Source organism: Lactuca virosa, chromosome 1 (assembly GCF_052849685.1).
Source record: "Lactuca virosa cultivar CGN04683 chromosome 1, Lactuca_virosa_CGN04683_v6, whole genome shotgun sequence".
NCBI classification, from domain to species: Eukaryota; Viridiplantae; Streptophyta; class Magnoliopsida; order Asterales; family Asteraceae; genus Lactuca; species Lactuca virosa.
Window position 1 is genome coordinate 255,286,003 of NC_136426.1, and position 20,062 is coordinate 255,306,064.

Consider the following 20,062-nt stretch of genomic DNA (forward strand, 5'->3'; position numbering starts at 1 on the left):
GTTTTTATGGTAACTTTAGGTGGAGGAGTTCGTGTTGGTGGTCCGAGAGTTGAGCTTATCACTTCAGTGCGACCCTTGAGAGGTGAGTTATCCTCACTATATCCACAGGGTCTAAGGCACCAAGGCCGGCCCTTTATGTATATGTATATCTGGATTATGGTATGACATGTTGTTGATTATATCCTGGTAGTTGGGATGGTGGTATGCTTATGCTTAGTGATCTGGTTAGGTCAGTGTCCTGGTTATAGGATGATGTTATGTTAGTGACCGATTAGTTCTGTATCCCGGTTATTGGGATGTTGTCATGGTTAGTGATCTGTTAGATCGGTTTGACTGTTATATATGCTAGCGTATGATATTATGTGCACATGTTGTTTGATTGGGGGTTGGGTTGAGGCGGACCTGCTTTGTGCTGAAGGCCAACATACCCAGGGCGGTCCGGATAGACTACAGGCCCAGGAGGGCATGTCAGTCAGACCGAAGGCCCGACGAGCGGTCCGGATAGGCTGTAGTCCCTGCGAGGCGGTCAAGACATGCCGAAGGCTCGGGGAGCGGTCCAGATGGGCTGAAGGCCTGCGAGGCGGTCCAGTCAGGCTGAAGGCTCATTATGCATGCTGAAAGTCTATATGTCAGTATTATGATTGTATGGTGTTGGTATTTTGGGGGTAACTCACTAAGCCTTCGAGCTTACATTTATCGATTATTGTTTCAGGTACTTCTGATGATCGCAGGAAGGCAAAGGCGTGATCGTATCGCTCCTCACATTTTATGATTTTATGATCTGATTCTGGGATACCCTGACAATATACTATTTAGAAAACAAGTTTGTAATAATCATGTGTTTTAAATGTTTTGAAAAAGTTTTAATTTGGCATGAAATTATTGGGTGTTACAAATGATGCGGTGACCGCAGTCGATACTGCTGCCTGGAGTGCAGCAGAGTTTACCTCCGACGGAGGCGGCGGCTAGGGATGAGCAAAAGGACCGAACCGGCCGGAACCGGACCCGACCCCGGAACCGGCTTCGGCCAAAATCAAGAACCGAACCGGCCCGACGGTTCTACCGGTTCCCGGTTCCTACCGGTTCTTGTCGTGTCTTCAAATGTTGGAACAGGTCCTTGAAAAATAGCATCATACGGTTCCGGTTTTTGCCGGTTCTACCAGTTCCGGTTATATCGGTTTCGGTTCCTACTGGTTCCCGGTTCCAAAAATCTACAAAAATAATGTCCCGGTCCCGGCCCGATCGGTTCCATCGGGTTCCGGTTCCGGTACCGGTTCCGGCCGGTTCCCCGGTCCATATGCTCATCCCTAGCGGCGGCGGTGGTGCCATGTTGTTGTTTCTGTGTATCGATCTTTGAGGCATCATCTGTCATGGAACAGAAAGATGGTGAGTACATAGCAGTTCGTGGTTTCGAGTTCCTTTGGCATATAGCGGTTTCGGTGGTGCATATGAGTGAATTCATACAATATCATGAAATAAGGGAAATAGAACACATAATAGATAACAACATCACAAATAAAACATAAAACCATTTCATTAATGATAACTTTGTAGTACAATGCATGAAAATTCGCCTTTAAAGGCGTACAATACATAGAGAAAATAAAAATCCGTCAGCATAACGGCTCTATGAGTAGTGTAGTCACTTAATCATAAAGTCGGTCCTATATACAATAGTATATGAAAGGAGAGAGGGTCCTATCGATAGGGGTGGTGATACTCAGATTCCGAAGTGATGCACCAGAAGCTCGGCCAACTCACTCATCTCACGAGTGATCTCATCTTCCTTCTGCTCTGCTCGAACTACCCTAGCTTCAGCCGCAAAGAGTCGTTGCTTCAGGTTGTATACTTCTTCCTCTAGAGAGAGTATACGGTTAGTAGTGCTCCCCTGCACTGTGTGCTGGTTTGGTATGATTCCCGAAGGGTAGAGTTCACTAGGGTTTTCCTTGTTATCTTCTCCTTTATCTGACTCCTCGTCAGATTCACTATCCTCATAGTCCAGTTCCATATACTCTTCGGGTCTCGCTTCTGGATTTTCTTCTTTAACCATTTCTGGTTCTCCTTCAATCCATCCATTGGCCACTAAGGCCTGGTAGTAGAGGTCGCCTTGTGGAATTTCAGCCATGGTGCCTGTGCGAACATGGAGGCGTGAGAAGTGTGTAGAAAGTGTACGTGCGACGGTTTTATGATACCCCAAACTGCTCCTATAGTATTTTAATTGTTTATGTTTGGGTTCCTTAAAACGTTTTGGATACGAGGTTGGTAAGTTTCTAGATTCATTACCCACCACGATCACTCCCAAGCACATGTTGGTCGTATTTTGAATAAATATAGTTGATCAAGCTATATTTACCCCCAATACGATTACATAACTGCCTGGGTTTAACCGCGATGTTCAATTACTCCAAAGACCTTTTCTTCTTATTGTAATAATGCACACATAGGTATGTATTTTATTTTTTTGTTCAGAGTATTTAAGTCCCAATGTATTTATAGTTGCATATCATGTATGATTAGATATGCCAGTTCACTATAAACATTGCTTTGATACCAATCTGTCACACCCCAAACCAGACGACGGAAACGTCCGGGGGCGGGTGACTTCATCTTGTAATATCATAACAGTGTATATAATTGAATCAAAGACAACATCATCATCACACATGAAATATAACAACCATCATAGTTTACATAAGTGTGTTGGTTTACAAATTACATTCCAAATGTTAAATGTATGTTGATAACAAAAATACAACAAAAATCAACGTGTTCTTGATGACCAACCTACTTAACGAGTCCCTGAGAATACAAGTTATTTTGAAAACATCAACATATATTATGTTGGTGAGTTCATAAGCATGTTTGTATGAAAAGTTTTGTATCATTTGTAAACACCAGAAAATCAGATATTTTCCGTAAAAATGGTTTGAGCGTTTTGTTTCAAATCTTGTATGTGTGTTCATATTTTGAAAATGTATAAAGAGAGAGTTCCAGAAAATCCTATATTTTTTGTTGTAAGTAAAATGTAAGATATAGTGTTTGTTTCCCAGAAAATCCGATAGTTTCTTTCTGTAAAAGAGTTGTAGTCTTTAAACCATAAGACTCGAGTGTTATAGAAATGAATAGCTCGTACGTGTATCAAAAGTATAGTATATTTATTCCGTAAATTTATTGTGTTGTTAAACTCTATGTGAGTCGTTATAACCATGCTTGTTGTGACTGATATGCATGTCATGAAGTTCTTCAGGCGTCGCTTGTTTAAGGTAAGACATTTGTCACCCTAGACTGGCCTAGTCTGACTATAGCGAACAACTCAGGCGTGGGGTTGTCAACCCCGTATAGATCTATACACAAACTTTCGCTCTCCTTCCAGGAGACACTGGTTATAACTATAGGACTTACGGTTTTACACTAGGTAGGTACGGGTGAAGGCGCGTCTAACAAGAGCCGTAACTAAATTTACGCGAACAGTGTATTACATTATGTACCGCTTTAAATAATGTTTCGAGTATGTATTTGATTACAAAACATTGGTGATAAAATACATTTTGTTTTTTATCAAAATGTCAAATATTTAATGTTATTAACCCGATTAGTATAAAATGTGTCGTAAGGCCCAATAAGATAATCAATGGGCCTATAAGGCCCAATAAACATGAAATGGGTATACGAAGCCCAATAAACATGTATTTGAGTATAACAGACCCAATAAGCATGTAATGAGTATAACAAGCCAACTTCGAGTAAAAATGTCCTAAAGAGCCCATTTATTATGAAAATGATTGTTTTAGTCTGATTTGGCCCAAGTAATCAAGATTTTTCAATAAAGGCCCACTTTTGTCAAAATTTAATTATTTGGCCCACTAAAACCAAAAATTTACAATAAAGGCCCATTTTCATTTCAAATGACATTTTAAGCCCAATAAAACCGAAAGTTTGTAAATAAGGCCAATTTTGATAAAAATGACATTTTAAGTCCATTAAGGCCAAAAATTTACATTTTAAGCCCATGAAACCGTGAATTTCCAAATAAGGCCCCTTTTTATGAAAAACGACCATTTTAGCCCATTAAAACCGTGAAGGACCAAAAGAAGCCCATTTTGTCAAAAGTAACACTTTTGACCCCTACAAAACCGTGAATGTCATAAAAACCCATTTTTATCCAAAAATGACTCTTTTGGTCCTCTCAAAACCGCGAGTTATCATAAAAGGCTCACTTTTTGTTTATTTTTCAAAAATGGCTCTTTTGCATTATTTTTTTGTTTTTCTAGTAACTTTTGCATGTTAAGACTTTTCAATCATTACGTAGAGTCACTTCAAATATTGTTGTTTACTAACATCAACATGATTTGGTAGGTATTTCGAGTTTTATGAAAGTTTGACAAGCTTTCGTGACATATTCACACCATATAACATGAAAATACACACATACATGCATAAATACTTAGATCTAACACAAAACCAACTTGTATTCCCCCCCAAAACATAGTAAAACCGAAAACAAGGGGGTATGAAGCTCACCTTGGTGTTGGTTGAGTTTTGAAGAGAAGATTGAAGGTGTTTTCGGCCTAGCAAGCTCCTTTAGGAAGAGTTTCGAACATAGGAAGTTCTAGGAAGCTTAAACATGAAATGAAGGTAGTTATGAGAGTAAATCCTTAACACAAAATGGAATACAACATCTTGAGTGTGATCACAAGTTAACAAAAAGGATGAAATTAATAAAAACTTGTTGAAAACAAACACCACCTCACGGGTTCATGAAGGAAAATGGAGGAGTTCTTGAAGGTTTAGAGAGGGATTTGAAAGTGGAATGAAGTTTGAATGATTTTGGTGAGGGAGAGAATGGCCTTCGACCGAGAATAAGAAGAGAGAAGAGAGAGAGAGAGTAGGTTGGTCCTTGCATGGGGGTCATATGTTGGGTGCATGGAGATTTGTTAGACAATTACTTTGTTATTTGGTGGTTTTTAATGAGGTGTCACCCTAAATAATCACCCTCTTTTCCTTTTTTATACATATATACGTATAACCGAGAATGAGGTGAGGGAAGGAAAGAAAGAATAAAAATTGGGCTTAATTTAAATAGCAACCGAAAATGTATGGCCCAATAACGAAATTTTCGGCCCATTAGGCCCACATATGTGTTTACGGCCCAAAATGAAAAAGGAATGGGTTTTCGGCCCATATAATTAAAGAAGATGGTTTTGGGCCCATTAAGGACCATGATGAGTCTTATGGCCCAAAATGCTATTGCTTATTGAGTGTGGGTCCATCTAGGGCCCAAATGAGGTGTCTTAGCCCAAAAGAAGCAAGTTGAGGGTTTATTGGTCCATTAGGCCCAATAAGAGGATCCTGGTCCAACAAAAGTTTGAACTGGGAAGTTAGGGTTTCAAACACAAAGTTGAGTGAATGTAGTGCATTGAATTAGGTTTAGGGCTTGCACAAGTGAGTTTTGATTCGAATTGTCGTTTTTGAATGAGTAACATGTATAACATAATACTTAGGGTTACAAGATACATCAGAAGTAATTACACATAGACATAATTTCCTAGCCCAAAATGCTAGTTGTGACACTGACCCATTGGTTTAATAACCGAATATCCGTTGATATGTTGAGTATAGAGTAGATATGCATGCTAGTTTTGATATGCTAGTCTGGTAGATCTGTAGGACTACCTGTGATATTGTTTGTTTATCTGTGTATGTTAAATTTGTTATATGTCGACATATTGTGTGGGTTGGGTTGAGGTTGTACTACTCCGTGTTGTAGCAAAAAAACCCTGGAGCAAGCCAAATATGAGCTGAGGGCCGGGGAGGGCATGCCAGACTCATACTGAGGGCTCATGAGCATTGCAGATACGAGCTGAGGTTCAGGAAGGGAATGTTAGACTCGTACTGAGGGCTTAGTGATATTCAGTCCGAGGACTGATCAGGCCGGGGAGAAAGCCAAACTTATGATGTGGGCTTAGTAGTAATCCAGTCTGTTAGTTGTGGAGCCATTGCATGCTGTTATTGTATATGTGCTATTTGTTGTGTATTGATATGTTGGGGGAACTCACTAAGCTTTGGGCTTACAGTTTTGGATTATGTTTCAGGTACCTCAGAGGATCGCGGGAAGGCGAAGGCGTGATCGTGCACCTCCTCGTGTTTTGTTTTATGATTTTGGGAAAACTCTGATATTAAACTCGTTTTGAAATCTATTTGTAAACAATGATGATATATGGGTTGTTTTAAAAGTTTAAATTTTTCATGAATTTTATGGATGTTACAAGTTGGTATCAGAAGCCTTGGTTTGAGTGAATTGGTGGAACACTCGTGTGAATTCAGTCTCAAACTAAGGAAAAAGATTTTAAAATGATTTTCCAAATGGTTTTCAAAATAATCAAGGAGGATGCGATGTGTATGATTAGCCGGAGCGAGTAAGTTGACCCTAAAATACCATATTGTTATTTGATATTGTGATATGTTAGAACAACATGCTAGTGATAGGCTAGGGATCTTCAGGATTTTGTATAATAGAATTGCCTGATTATATGATGCTTGATAGCCTAGGGTTCTTCTCTAATGGAATTGACATCATTATTGTAGTTGCTTAGTGTATGCATCATGGTTATGCATAACTAAGATTCTATAGCCTGAGAATGTTTGGTTTGGCCTTATTTCCTATTCTTGTTTGATGAAGGCTTAGGGTAGGATCAGATATCCGACTATCTATAGGGTCCAATGTTATGTATGGCTAGCATACACTAGTGATGCAGGGTTGGTGGAAGTTTCATGGATGAGTTGTATGGGGTCAACTGGCCAGTTCGAGATGCTTAGCCTTCATATAGGGAGTGAGGGTTTGAGGTTGGATCTGGATCGGGATCGGGAGCTGGTAGTCAGGGTGGGTCGGCTGCGTTGGATGACATGATCAGGGAGATCCTGCAGGAGGTTGTTGCTCGCTTCCGAGCTCAGTTTCCAAAGATATTTGGGTCTATTAAGACCGCCATGATTGAATACTTTGATGAGCATTATGTTGCTTTGTCTGAGGCTGCTGCTGCTACAGCCACTGCAGCCGTTGTGGCTATAAGGTTTGGAATTGAGTCGGGTTTTTTAGTATCGGGACTTCGACAATACGAAGCCCCCGACTTTCAATGGGGTGCAGAACCCAATCATAGCCATGAGGTGGCTATCTGATGTGGAGGGATGCTACTTCACCTGTTCTTGCCCAGCTGACCAGAAGGTCAGGTGTACTCTGAACCTTCTGAGGACCGGAGCAAAGGATGGTGGAGGCTTGCTACTAGTTTATTTTCTGCTGAGCAGAAAACTGCTGTGTCTTGGGAGAAGTTATCTGATATGTTCCGCTCTAGATATGTGCCACTTGTGGAGCATGAGAGGTTGGCCCAGGAGTACATGGATTCGAGGTAGGGGACGGAGACGGTGAAGGAGATCACCAAGATGTTCACAGAGAGGGCTATGTTTTGTCTTGAGTTTTCTACATCTGAGAAGGATTAGATGACCCTCGTTACTTGAGCATGCTTAAGACGGAAATCAGACAGTTTGTTTCCACCTAGCGTTATGGTTCCTTGTTGGAGATGCAGGAGACCGCCAGGTGGCATGAGATTGAGATTGATTTGTAGTTGAGAGAGCAAAGATTGGCCCAGGCGCAGTCATAGCCTGCGCCAAAGCAGTTTAAGGCCGTTGATGTCAGATCTGGGGGTTGGAGGGGCCGCACTTGTGGGAAGTGTGGCAAGGTTCATGAGGGTGCTTGCCGATCATCTTCTGGGTGCCACAATTGTGGCCGACAGGGCCATATGGAGAGGGATTGCCGCCAGCAGGCCCAACACTTAGTTTCTAGGATTTGTTATCATTGCCAGGTTAGCCATGTGCAAGCCAACTGTCCCTCGCTTGCTTCTAGGCCAGTGCAGGCTCCAGCGCCTACTACTTTGAAGATCACTGATGAGAGTCAGGGCAGGGTGGATCCCCTGAAGGCTTGAGGTCGCGTTTTCCAGCTCACTGCCACGGAGGCCAGAGCAGCTCCAAATGTTGTGACTGGTATGTTTCTATCCATTATTCTGTTGATTATGTTTTATTTTATGCTTATCTATTGTGCCTATGTTAGGTACGTTCCTAGTGAAATCTTTGCTTGCTTTAGTGTTGTTTGACTCGGGTGCGATTTGCTCCTTTGTGTCTCGATCGTTCAGTAGATGGTTTGATATGCCCATTGGGGAGCAATAGTGTCCATTGCGAGTTTCTATCGCCAATGAACACGGGGTTTCGACATCGTCAGTGTATCAGGGTTGTATTCTGGAGATCTTCGGGATACCTTATCCGATCGATTTGATCAATATCTCCATGGGGGATGTTTGCGTGATTGTGGGTATGGATTGGCTTATCCGTTTCGGTGCTATGATTTATTGTGAGGGCCAACGCGTGATAGTTTGAACCCCAAGTGGGGGAGAACTGGTTATCTATGGAGAGGGCAGCATGATGGGTTTAGGGTTTTGTTCAGCAGCCAAGGCTTGTCATTATATTCAACATGGGTGTGCGGGTTTCTTGGCTTACGTGGTGGATACGCGGGTTGGGGATCAGGTTTCAGTTTCAGAGGTCTCGGTGGTCAAAGAGTTTGCAGATGTGTTTCCGGAGGAGTTACCCGGTGCGCCTCCTGAAAGGCAGGCTGAATTCAGGATTGACTTTGTGCCAGGTGCGACCCCGATTTCTAAGGCGTTGTACCTCTTGGCACTGCCTGAGATGCAGGAGTTGTCATCTCAGCTGCAGGAGCTGCTAGGCAAGCAGTTCATAAGACCGAGCAGTTCTCCGTGGGGAGCGCCGATTTTGTTCGTCAAGAAGAAGGATGGTTCACACCGGATGTGCATTGATTACCGGGAGTTGAACAAGTTAACGGTGAAGAACCTTTATCCCCTTCCGTGGATTGATGACCTTTTTGATCAGTTTCAGGTTGCATCTTGGTTCTCCAAGATAGATCTGAGGTCCAGATATCATCAGGTCAGGGTGAGAGAGGAGGACGTGGAGAAGACCGCGTTCCGGACTCATTATAGGCATTACGAGTTCGTGGTGATGCCATTTGGGCACACCAATGCACCTGAGTATTCATGGATTTGATGAATTGAGTATGCAGGCTAATGTTCGATCGTTCGGTTATCATGTTCATTGATGATATCTTGGTGTATTACAAGATCAGAGAGCAGCATGGGGAGCATCTTCGTGAGCTTCTGGGGGTTTTGAGGCGAGAATGGCTTTATGCTAAGTTGTCGAAGTGCGAGTTTTGGTTACGAGAGGTTCAGTTCCTTGGACACCTCATTAACCAGGATGGTATATTAGTCGATCCGGCCAAGATCGAGGCTGTGATGCAGTGGGAGGTTTCGAAATCCCCATCGGATGTCAGGAGTTTCTTGGGATTGGTAGGGTACTATCGAAGATTCTTTCAGGATTTATCCAAGATTGCAATACCCCTCACTCGTCTGACGAGGAAGGGGGTGGATTTCCGATGGGGCCCTGAGCAGCAATCGACATTCGAGACCCTTCGGCAGAGATTATGTGAGGTCCCAGTTTTGAGTATCCCAGAGGGAATTGAGGATTTTGTGGTATTCTGTGATGCATCCATCACTGGTTTGGGGGCGGTCCTCATGCAGAGAGGACGTGTGATAGCTTATGCTTCGCAGCAGCTAATGCCGCACGAGACGCGATATCCTACACATGATCTGGAGTTGGGGGCAGTGGTTTTTGACCTCAAGATTTGGAGGCTCTATCTTTATGGGGTCCGCTGTACTATCTACACGGATCACAAGAGTCTGAGGCATATTATGGATCAGCCGAACCTGAACATGAGGCTGCGCAGGTGGCTGAACGTAGTCAATGATTATGACTGCGAGATCCTTTACCATCCGGGTAAAGCAAATGTGGTGGCGAATGACTTGAGCCACAAGTCGGCTGGGTCTTCAAATGGGTATCATGTATGAGGGTCTTAGTGGATTCCTCGCTTTTGGGATTGATTAGGGAGGCTCAGGACGAGGGTGTTCGGGAAGAGAACTGGAAGAAAGAGAGGATTAGGGGTGAGATTGCCAAATTTATCCCGGATGGCCATGGGTTGTTGACCTGATGTGGTCGGGTCTGGGTTCCGATGTCTAGTGGAGTCAGACATATTGTATTAGAGAAGGCTCATAAATCTCATTTTTCTATCCATCTAGGGCCCACCAAGATGTACCGGGATCTGAGATTGAGCTATTGGTGGTCGTGTATGAAGAGGGAGATAGCCTGGTACGTGGAGAGATGCATGACCTGCAGGATGGTCAAGGCTGAGCATCAGAGGCCGCATGTCAAGCTGCAGCCTCTGGAGGTTCCCATGTGGAAATGGGAGCATATTTCGATGTACTTCATCACCAAGTTGCCGAAGACGACAAAGGGTTTTGATGCTATTTGGGTCATCGTGGATCGATTGACCAAGAGTGCCCACTTTCTGGCGATTCGGGAGAGTTCTTTGGCCGAGAAGTTGGCCGATGTGTATATTCGCGAGATCGTTGCTCGCCATGGGGTTCCAGTCTCCAAGTGGGGGAGAGTTGTAACACCCCGGTATTCAGGTACTTTCAAGTTCATCCTTATGGTTTTAATTTATGTCATTTTGGTCCCTATAATAGAAGCAAGTAGCCATGAGAAGCCCTAGTGGCAATTTTTTAATTTTGGGATAGGAGGAGTACGCTAAGTGTACATGAGGGTACGCTGAGCATACTAGGGCGCGCCCTAATACGCTGGGCGTATACTTATGTAAGTTGGGATTTAAGTTTTCTCTATTGATAACAATAAACAATTGAACATCAAGAACCCTAAGGAGGCCCTACTATAATCGAAATTGCAAGGGATTTAGGGTTTACATACCTTTTGATTATTGTTGCAAATAATCAAAGTAGTTCCTTTCTTTTGATCTCTTGGAAAGCTAGCACCAGAAATTCAATGACTCTAATGGTTTATACCCAAACCCTAGTAATAGAAGACTTTAGAGGAGAGAGGAGAGAGGATGAATTTTTTAGCTATTCTTCCAAGAAAAGGAGTGGCCAAAAATCATAGGCTAAGGACCCTATTGTAAAATGCATAAATAGTTCTAGAAAAATCCAATAGGCATGAGGTCAGAGTCTGAGTTTATATGAACTAGTCTAGTTTAACATATAATTTTTCCATGGAATAGTTCTTATTCCTTCCAGAGTTTTGGTGACCATTTTTACTGATTTGTCCAGAAAAATGGTTGATTTTTATAATCAAATTGTGAAATCTATAGTATAGAAAATGATAGAAAAATCATTAGAACATGTGTTTTATATAAAAACATAAGGGGATGTTCGTTAATAACAAGTATTAAACTTTCAAATAAATGGGAATAAGAGGGGTAAATTGGTTCACAAACCGGTTGTTAAAACAATAATAAAGGTGAATAATGAGTATATTATGAAATATTATTAACTAATACTCAAATTTAAACTAAGTAAAAATTATTGATATGAGATGTAGGTGTTCAGGGAGCTGAGCATCCATCTTAGCAACGATAGTAGTTTTGTGTTGTGAATTATCGAATCAGATGAGTTCACTTTTCTATACATGGTATTATGTGTTTTCATGTGTATGCTTAGTATGTTTGATGTAAGACTATGGTTGTGATCATTTCATTAATATGTTTGATGTGTGACTATGGTTGTGTCCATAATATTTTTTTTGACAAATATAAGACTATTGTTGTGACCATAGAATTTTCATGATAAATAAAAGACTATAAGGGGGGGGGGGGGTTATATCAATCTAAATTGTACTTAATTATGTGGCTCATTACATATAGTAGCTTGTATATATAATATGAGATCCCTAGATGTTTTTGCTTACCTGTTGTTTATTAACATTTTTAAGGAAATGACACGGATGGACTGCTATGAGCTCTCATAAACTTAATCAAAGATTTTTATGGTTTTAATTTAATCCTTTATAATATTATGATGATGTAACTTAGATTTTCGACTTCTGTATTTTTATTATAATAAATCCTTTATTAAACTTCGATAAATGGTTTATAAAATATTAGGTTGTTACACAATGTTAACTCACATGATATCTTAGATTGTTTTTAGAATCAAGAAAAATGATAACTTCCAAAATGTAATCTATGTTTGGAAATTTAATTTTAGTTTTAATGTTTTCTTATTCAAAACATTTTCTATCTCACAGTGATTTAACCCATATCAATTATATGAAAGCATACAAATTTTCTTAGGCATTGTATTGTTATTATTTTCAAATAATTATATAAGAGCATACAAATTTTCTTAGGCATTGCATTGTTATTATTTTCAAATTAACATATGTGGAATCTTTTATTAGCAAATGTTCTGTTGGATTAGATGTCTAAGCCCATAACTATTATTGGTATGTATTCGACCCGAGAGTAGCATGGTCCATTTGGGTTGCGTGACATCGGAACAATTGGATAGACAAAATGAGAAAAAGGATAATTATGATTTATATTAATACATTATAAGTTCTAATATATTAATATGAAATCATATTATTTAATTAGTATTGATCAAAAATTAATTTAGTAATAAAAAAAGGAACTAATTAAATATGGACTCTTATAAATAAAGATAGATAAAAGACCTAATCTAAACCCTAAAAGGCTTGGGCCTAGAACCTAATCACTAACAATCACATAATTACATTTTGGCATCACACCTCATCCAAATACATGTTCATAAACTATGCTTTGGTACCTATAAGCTCATACATATTTTTACAAAATAATAATAATAATAAATATAAAAAAAAAACATACCCTTAGTCGGTACACTATCAATTACAAAACATCATTCAAGGAGTGCATCATCATTTCATGAGTTTTTGAACCTACATGCATTCTCTTTAACAAAGATCCGACAACCATATGTTGAGAAGATGAGATCGACAAGCAATGGTAATTGTAATGTTACGAAGGAGGCAATTGGAAGACATGTTAATGTTGCTATTGGTATCAAAATCCATGCCTTCCCTTGTCCAAAGGTAAGATACAATGTCGCACTAAAGGCTACCATCATTGAGCTGATAGACAAGAATAACATTGCCAGGCCGAGTATTAATCTCTTAGGTAACTTATAGAGAAAATCTTCCTCTGCATAACGTACTGTGAGAATCGATAGAAACAAAAGCAAGGAAGTGGTAGATGTGAACAATGAGATTGCATCTGAAACCGCAAATATTATGAAACTGGGTTTTGGTGCATAAATTGCTTTTCCAGTATCGCTATCATTTCCACCGGGTACAGTGATGGCTGCAGCAAAAACGATTGTAATGATGAGTGCAGCTGTAATTGTGTATGAATCTGCTGTCTTTTTCATCCACTCTTCACCTTCTTTTCTCAACTTTTTATGTTCTCTTCTAAACACCATAATTGGTGTCTCTTGGTTTTTGTTCTTTGATTTCTCATGCCAAGGACACACGAAGTTTTTCACTTCCTGTAAAGATAACAACAAACGTTAATCAAAGTAAATTTAAACTAAGTTATTAACGTAAGAAAAACGTGTTCACCTCAAACCATTGCAACTCTCTTTGCATTTGTAGAGCTGCACCAGAAACTAGATTGAGTTTGTGTATAGGCGCTAATTGTCCAGCTAAGTGCAAAAGATTGTTTCCATATTCGTCAACACGCACTTTTTGTGAGTGTTTGTCAATAGTTACTTGGTGTACAAAAAAGTTGTAAACCCTTTCACAACAGTTTAGAATAGCCAACTGAATAAGGGGATATTCATTGTCCTTTGTTGAAATTGCTTGTGGAAAATATCGGATGATCTCTTCTACTGCTTCAGGATTATCATGTTCCACTGCCATAGTAATTGCTTCGTGGTAATGTTCACGGATTTTACAAAATTCATTTATTTTACTAACTTCTTCGCATATACACTTCAGTAGCACAAGAGCTTTACTGTGGCTCACTTTCTCTTCCTTGATTTGCTTGATGTGTGGCACTGTGGTTATTTGATAATTTCCAACTAATTAAATTTCAGTGTAGTTGAATCAAGATTCTAACACTTGTATAACTTTTTTAGTTAATTAGTTCTTAATAGGCAGTTCATAGGAATAAAATAACTACCGATGAAATCTTGTATTTCACAATTAATGGTTGTATCATATATATAGGACTAAAGGAGGGAGAAACTAATGTCCTTAAGTATAATATAGACAAAATTGAAAAAATGGTCAATGTGGTATGCATTTTTTTGGAGTTTCAGTCCAAACCTCGACTTTTTTGGATTCATGGTCCTTTTGGCCTAGTTTGTACGTAGAATTGGTTCCCCGACTTAACTTCCGTTAAGTTATTGCTGTTAACCCCCTCATGTGCCTCCCACATGAGGGTATATTTGTCTTTTCACTTATAAGGGACCATTTTTGCACCTAAAAAATATATCCCCCCTTTTTTTAAAAAAATTTAATACCTATTTATTTATTTTAATAATTAAAAAAATAAAAAGGTCTCTCTCTCTCTCTCTCTCTCTCTCCACCCAAAACACAGTCAAGAACATATACATACATACTCCATTTTTTTCTTGATGATGGTCCCTAGAATCGATTTGTGTATGGGTTTTGTTTCTGCAAATCGATTTATGGGTGTATATTCATCTACAATTTCGATTTGTGTCTGTGTATTTTCATTTTTGAAGGTGTGTCTGGGTTTTGTTTCAACCACCATCTCCAACCCTGGGTTTCAGATTTGTAATAAATGTAGTTTTTAGATCGAGTAAGGAAAGAAACGAGTGAGGCAGACGATTGGAGTCTCCGGCAGTGGCTGGCAATTATGAGGAGGGGTGACGTCGATCTCCGGTTAGCCCTCCTTCACTGTTCCTTTTCCCGATTCAGCATCAAAACACACATGGGAGGGAGGCAGTTGTAGTCTGCGATCAAAGGGAGTGTCATAGGTGCTCAATCGGACCGATGAAGGAAGAATAAGATCGGAAGCAACAAGGGCTGCTTAAGCATTGATCTACGAAGGAGAAGGAAGGAAGGAAGATCCGAGGGAAACAGGTAAGCTGCGACAATAACTTCGGTAAGGAAAGGTGCAAAAGGGGGAAGATGCGATGAACAACCGAAGGAGGTGGCGAGGCTGCTCCCCGACGAGTCTCATCGTGGTTTCTTTCTCTTCATCGATAGCAACGATTCGGAAGGGAATCAGAGCAACTGCAGCAACAACAATTGAGGTGGGGTGTTTGGGGTTGTGCTTTTTCGACTGTAGGAGGGTTGCGGAGGTGTTGAACATCGATTGCAGTCGTCGAGAGGGTTGTAGCTCCTCTTGACCTCGCCAGAAACAACCATCCAAGGGCGTGTGTTTGTTTGTTTGATGCTCGACAGGGGATTTCGGGTGATGCTTCTTCAACAATGGTGTTTAGGAAGAGAGAGAGAGAGAGAGAGAGAGAGAGAGAGAGAGAGAGAGATAAATATGGTCCCTTAGGTATTCATTTAAAAAAAAATAGGTATTAATTTTTTAATTATTAAAATAAATAAATAGGTATTAATTTTTTTTAAAAAAGGGGGATATATTTTTTTAGCTGCAAAAATGGTCCCTTATAAGTAAAAATACAAATATACCCTCATGTGAGAGACACATGAGGGGGTTAACAGCAATAACTTAACGGAAGTTAAGTCGGGGGACCAATTCTACGTACAAACTAGGCCAAAAGGACCATGAATCTAAAAAAGTCGAGGTTTGGACTGAAACCCCAAAAAATACATACCACAGGGACCATTTTTGCAATTTTGTCTATAATATATAAAGAAGATATCCTTCCATGAAAACATATTTGTAAGAAAACTAGAAAATGAAGGAATTAATGCATTTAAAAGGAACCAACAAATTTTCATTACCATGTTGTAGTGCAACTTTCCAAAATCTGACATAAATCCACTGGATTACTGCAAAACAAAGTAAATAAGAATGATTATAAAAATAACGAAATATAATTATGTAAAATTTGGTTAAGAAAATAAATGTACAAACAATCGGGCTAGAAAATACTAAGGGAATACAGATAAACCTATGTGTATAATTCACTATTCGTATATGTACATTATGTTTCTTGTTGCTCTAATATGATAAAATGTTTGTTAATTAGATATGTAGAGGCAGATGGAACACCTATGTTAGTTATATATATCTAGAGCCCTTTGGGAGGAGAGGGTAGACCCTACATAAATAGAGACAATAGAACTATCAACTATGTCTAAGCCAATATAGAACACCAACAATGAGCCTAGTTGTAACAACTAGGTGACAAAATACTAAATACTAAAGTTTTATTGAGCCAGTAACGGTTATAATGTGTTTATGACTATGAGGTACTATGTAGTTTCACATTGGTACATACTCTAATATTATAATGTCTTCACATTTGTTAAAATACATGCATACATTAAAACGATCTAACTATGTCAATGGCAAAAATGTCCTATGGTAAGTAGGGCTGTAAATGAACTGAAAGCTCGGCGAACCGTTCATGAACTGTTCCGTGGGAAATTCATTTATGTTCGTTTATTTAATAAATGAACAAACATGAACACAAATTCTCGTTCGTTTAGTTAAACGAACGAACATGAACAATGGTCTCGTTCGTTCATTTACGTTCGTGAACGTTTGTTTATGTTGTTCGTTTACGTTCGTTTATGTTCGTTCGTTTAAGTTTTTTTATGTTCATATATTTTTAATTGTTTTTTTATTACATTACTATATAATAGTTCGTTTATGTTCATATATGTTCAATTGTATTTGTTTATCTTTGTTCGTGTCTGTTCGTTCGTTTATGCTCGTTTAGCATGTTCACGAACATAAACGAACGAACATGAACAAGACAATTTGTTAAACGAACGAACATGAACAAGAAAACTCCGTTCGTTTATCCGTTCGTGTTCGTTCGATTGCTCGGCTAACTTAAATGAACGAACATGAACAAGCCTTTGTTCATGTTCGTTCGGTTCGTTTAGAGCCCTAATGGTAAGGACGTAATAAACTGTTACTTAATTACAATATGTGTGGAGACCAAATACTATGCTTTAATTTATAATGTATTAATTAGTAGTCAAGTCAAACATTAGTACGATAGTAGATGCATGATTTAGCTCATCATTCAGAGTTTTTGAACCACAAACCAGGGTAGAAGAACCTCATTATTATGCACTTGGTTATTGAATTCATTACACTTTTAGGATCACAAACCAGGGTGGAGCCAGCTCCTTCTATGCTTGGGGATAAAGTTCGCATTATCTGTCTCTTGGTTCTCAATATCCTGAATCTCATGTCCTCTGTTTAATTCCCCATCCTCTACAGGTACATCTTCAAAAAAAATAGCCTCTTACTTTGATAAAATTTAAATAGCCTCTTACTTTTTCTTCCTACTTACCTTCCTACCCATGTAAAATAATGACAAATATCATATTTTGATAAAATTAATTATATTTTAAGATATTTGTCATATCATTTCAAATGGCTAGGAAGATATTTAGGAAGAAAAGTAGAAAGAATATTCAATTTCTCATTTAGATATTCTAGGAAGATATTTAGAAATGAGAAATTAAATATCCTCCTACTTTTTGTTCCTACAGATCTTCCTACCCAATGAAATAATGATATGTGTAACATTTAATGCTCATTTAATGATATTTTAATACACTAATATGACACATGTCATCATTTAATTGGGTATGATGATTTGTAGGAACAAAAGTAGGAGGATATTTAATTTCTCTTTAGAAATATTTAGGAAGAAAAGTAGGAGGATATTTAATTTCTCATTTTTAGATATTGTAGCAGTTTTGCTATGGTTGAGATGGATTCTCATGATCCAGAAAATTGATAGAAACGCCACTGATACGCGGTTATTATTTAAGAGCAGGTGAAGAAACATACGAGAATAAATAAATCTTTCATAAAAGTTGTATCCTTTTCCACTAAAACAACCGTCCAACTTTCCAGCGATAGACTTTAATGGAATTGAGTTCTCTTTCTTTTTTGTAGCCATTTCCGGGTACTCCTTAATTAACCCATATGCCACATCTGCAAATGGGTTTTACAAATCTTTAAATAAACATAGAATGATAGACAATAAGACGTTAAATAAATATATCTATATCTATATATAATAAAAAGACGTATAATGGATGTGTTCTTAATATATACTAAATTTATAGAAACATATCCACTTTACATTATGTAATAGGGATTTCAAACTCTTGTGAGAAGCGAAACACTCTGTTTACCCTTAAAGGGGCTCTGATATCCTTCTTGTTCGGAGAGTATAATATTATCTTTAGTAACCTTAAGCAAATATAGAAAAGTGTCTGTGTGAGAACCAAAAATAGCTCTATGAACAGGAAAGCAGTTACTTCCGTCAGCAATGAATAACAAATATGGGTTTTTCGCCACCAACATCTCCGCAGCCCTTGTGTTGCCAACAAATGCAGCGTAGTGTAGTGGGTTTGACTTTCTAATATTCACCATGTTTGGAAGTGACTCCGAGGTTATCTCCTTCAGAAGATTCTCAACAAACTGGATATTTTTACATGTTCCAATTGCAACATGGAGTGGGGTATCGTTGTCGTCATTGAGCTTAACCACTAACGCGTCTTTGTCCTTGTTGAAAATGTCTTCGGCTTCCTTCCAGTCGCCTCTCAATAGCTCTATACAGTGGTAAATACTCCGCTTGATCTATTTCCATATTAAGAGATTACATAACCTTATTCCGAAGTAGTACTTTGGAAGAAACAAACAAGAATATAAAAAGTACCTTTTGTGTTCGTAGTGGGAGAATAAGCAGGAGGAGTACTGTTACTGTAAGTAGACTTTAGCTTTCTCCATACTTCATTAGCTGTGTGGAGGCCGATAACAGTATCCATCACATCTTCACATAATGAACCAAAGATCCATCCTTTCATAAGTGTGTCAGACCTTTTCCATTCCCTATACTTATCCTCAATTGCAGTTATCTACTTTCTTTTTTGAATCGACGTTTTTCTTGGGGTTTCCAAATGTGCCATCGACGAAACTGAGCATATCATGGCTCTCTACAAGGCACATCATCTGTTCCTGCCACCGAGCATAGTTGGTTTTACCAGATAGTTTAACAGAAAGAAAGCTGGATGCATTCACATGAGAAGGATACGGGTATTGTTGTAACCCTGTTATCATATAGGATTGATAGTCGTGTTAGTTTGTTGTATAACTGTAAAAATATGAAAGAGATTAAACTGTGATAATGGAAGTTTGGAACCATACCTTGGTTAATAGTCCCGCTGCAAAAAGTGCCTGAGGAAGCCATTAGCAGAGGGAAAGCAAACGTCTTATGAAGATAAAGGTCCTTTTTCCTAGAAACGATATTAAATAACAAAGTGGACCATTCAATAATGAGTGATCCACCTCTTTGTGGTTCTAATAGTTTTATTATAATAGACTCTTCTCGTTAATGTAAGCGACATTTAATGTCCTGACATACACGTACCCTTTATTTCGATAAAATCAAACTTGAAAAAGCTAGAGTAAATTACAGTTTTGGTCCTGTGGTTTGTCCCAATTCCAAGGTTTGGTCCAACCTTTGAAATTTTGATAGGACCCATCCTTGTGGTTTTAAAAAATTGCAGTGGTTATCCTTGAGTCATACGTAGGGATGCAAACGGGTCGGGATTCCCCGCTACCCGTGGGGACCCGACCCGAACGGATCGGGGATTTTCCGCCTTAGCGGGTAAAGGATCGGGGATGGGGATTAGATATCTTACCCGAAGCGGGGATGGGGCGGGGACGGACATAGTATTATCCGCCCCGTTTAAAACCCGATATATATATATATATATATATATATATATATATATATATATATATATATATATATATATATATATATATATATATATATATATATATATTAGTTGTAATTAAAGTTTTTCAGAGATACCAATACCTATTTTCCCACGATTACTCTTCGAGTGGATGATCTTCACCGTTTTTATATTTAATATTTTGTTTTTGTAAAAGTAATTAATAAACTTTTTCAAAGACTTC

The 20,062-nt window shown here is 38.8% G+C and overlaps 1 pseudogene across 1 annotated transcript; it reads right to left on the bottom strand.

Moving 5' to 3' along the window:
• Positions 1 to 12,588: 12,588 nt before the first annotated feature.
• Positions 12,589 to 19,432, bottom strand: LOC145129273 (uncharacterized; annotated as a pseudogene). The gene is made up of 9 exons (XR_013717428.1): positions 19,283 to 19,432; positions 19,016 to 19,185; positions 18,795 to 18,972; positions 18,236 to 18,715; positions 17,918 to 18,077; positions 17,228 to 17,344; positions 15,883 to 15,930; positions 13,555 to 13,991; positions 12,589 to 13,481 (listed from the first exon to the last, which is right to left on the bottom strand). The product of XR_013717428.1 is annotated as an uncharacterized LOC145129273 (transcript).
• Between the last annotated feature and the right edge of the window lie 630 nt (positions 19,433 to 20,062).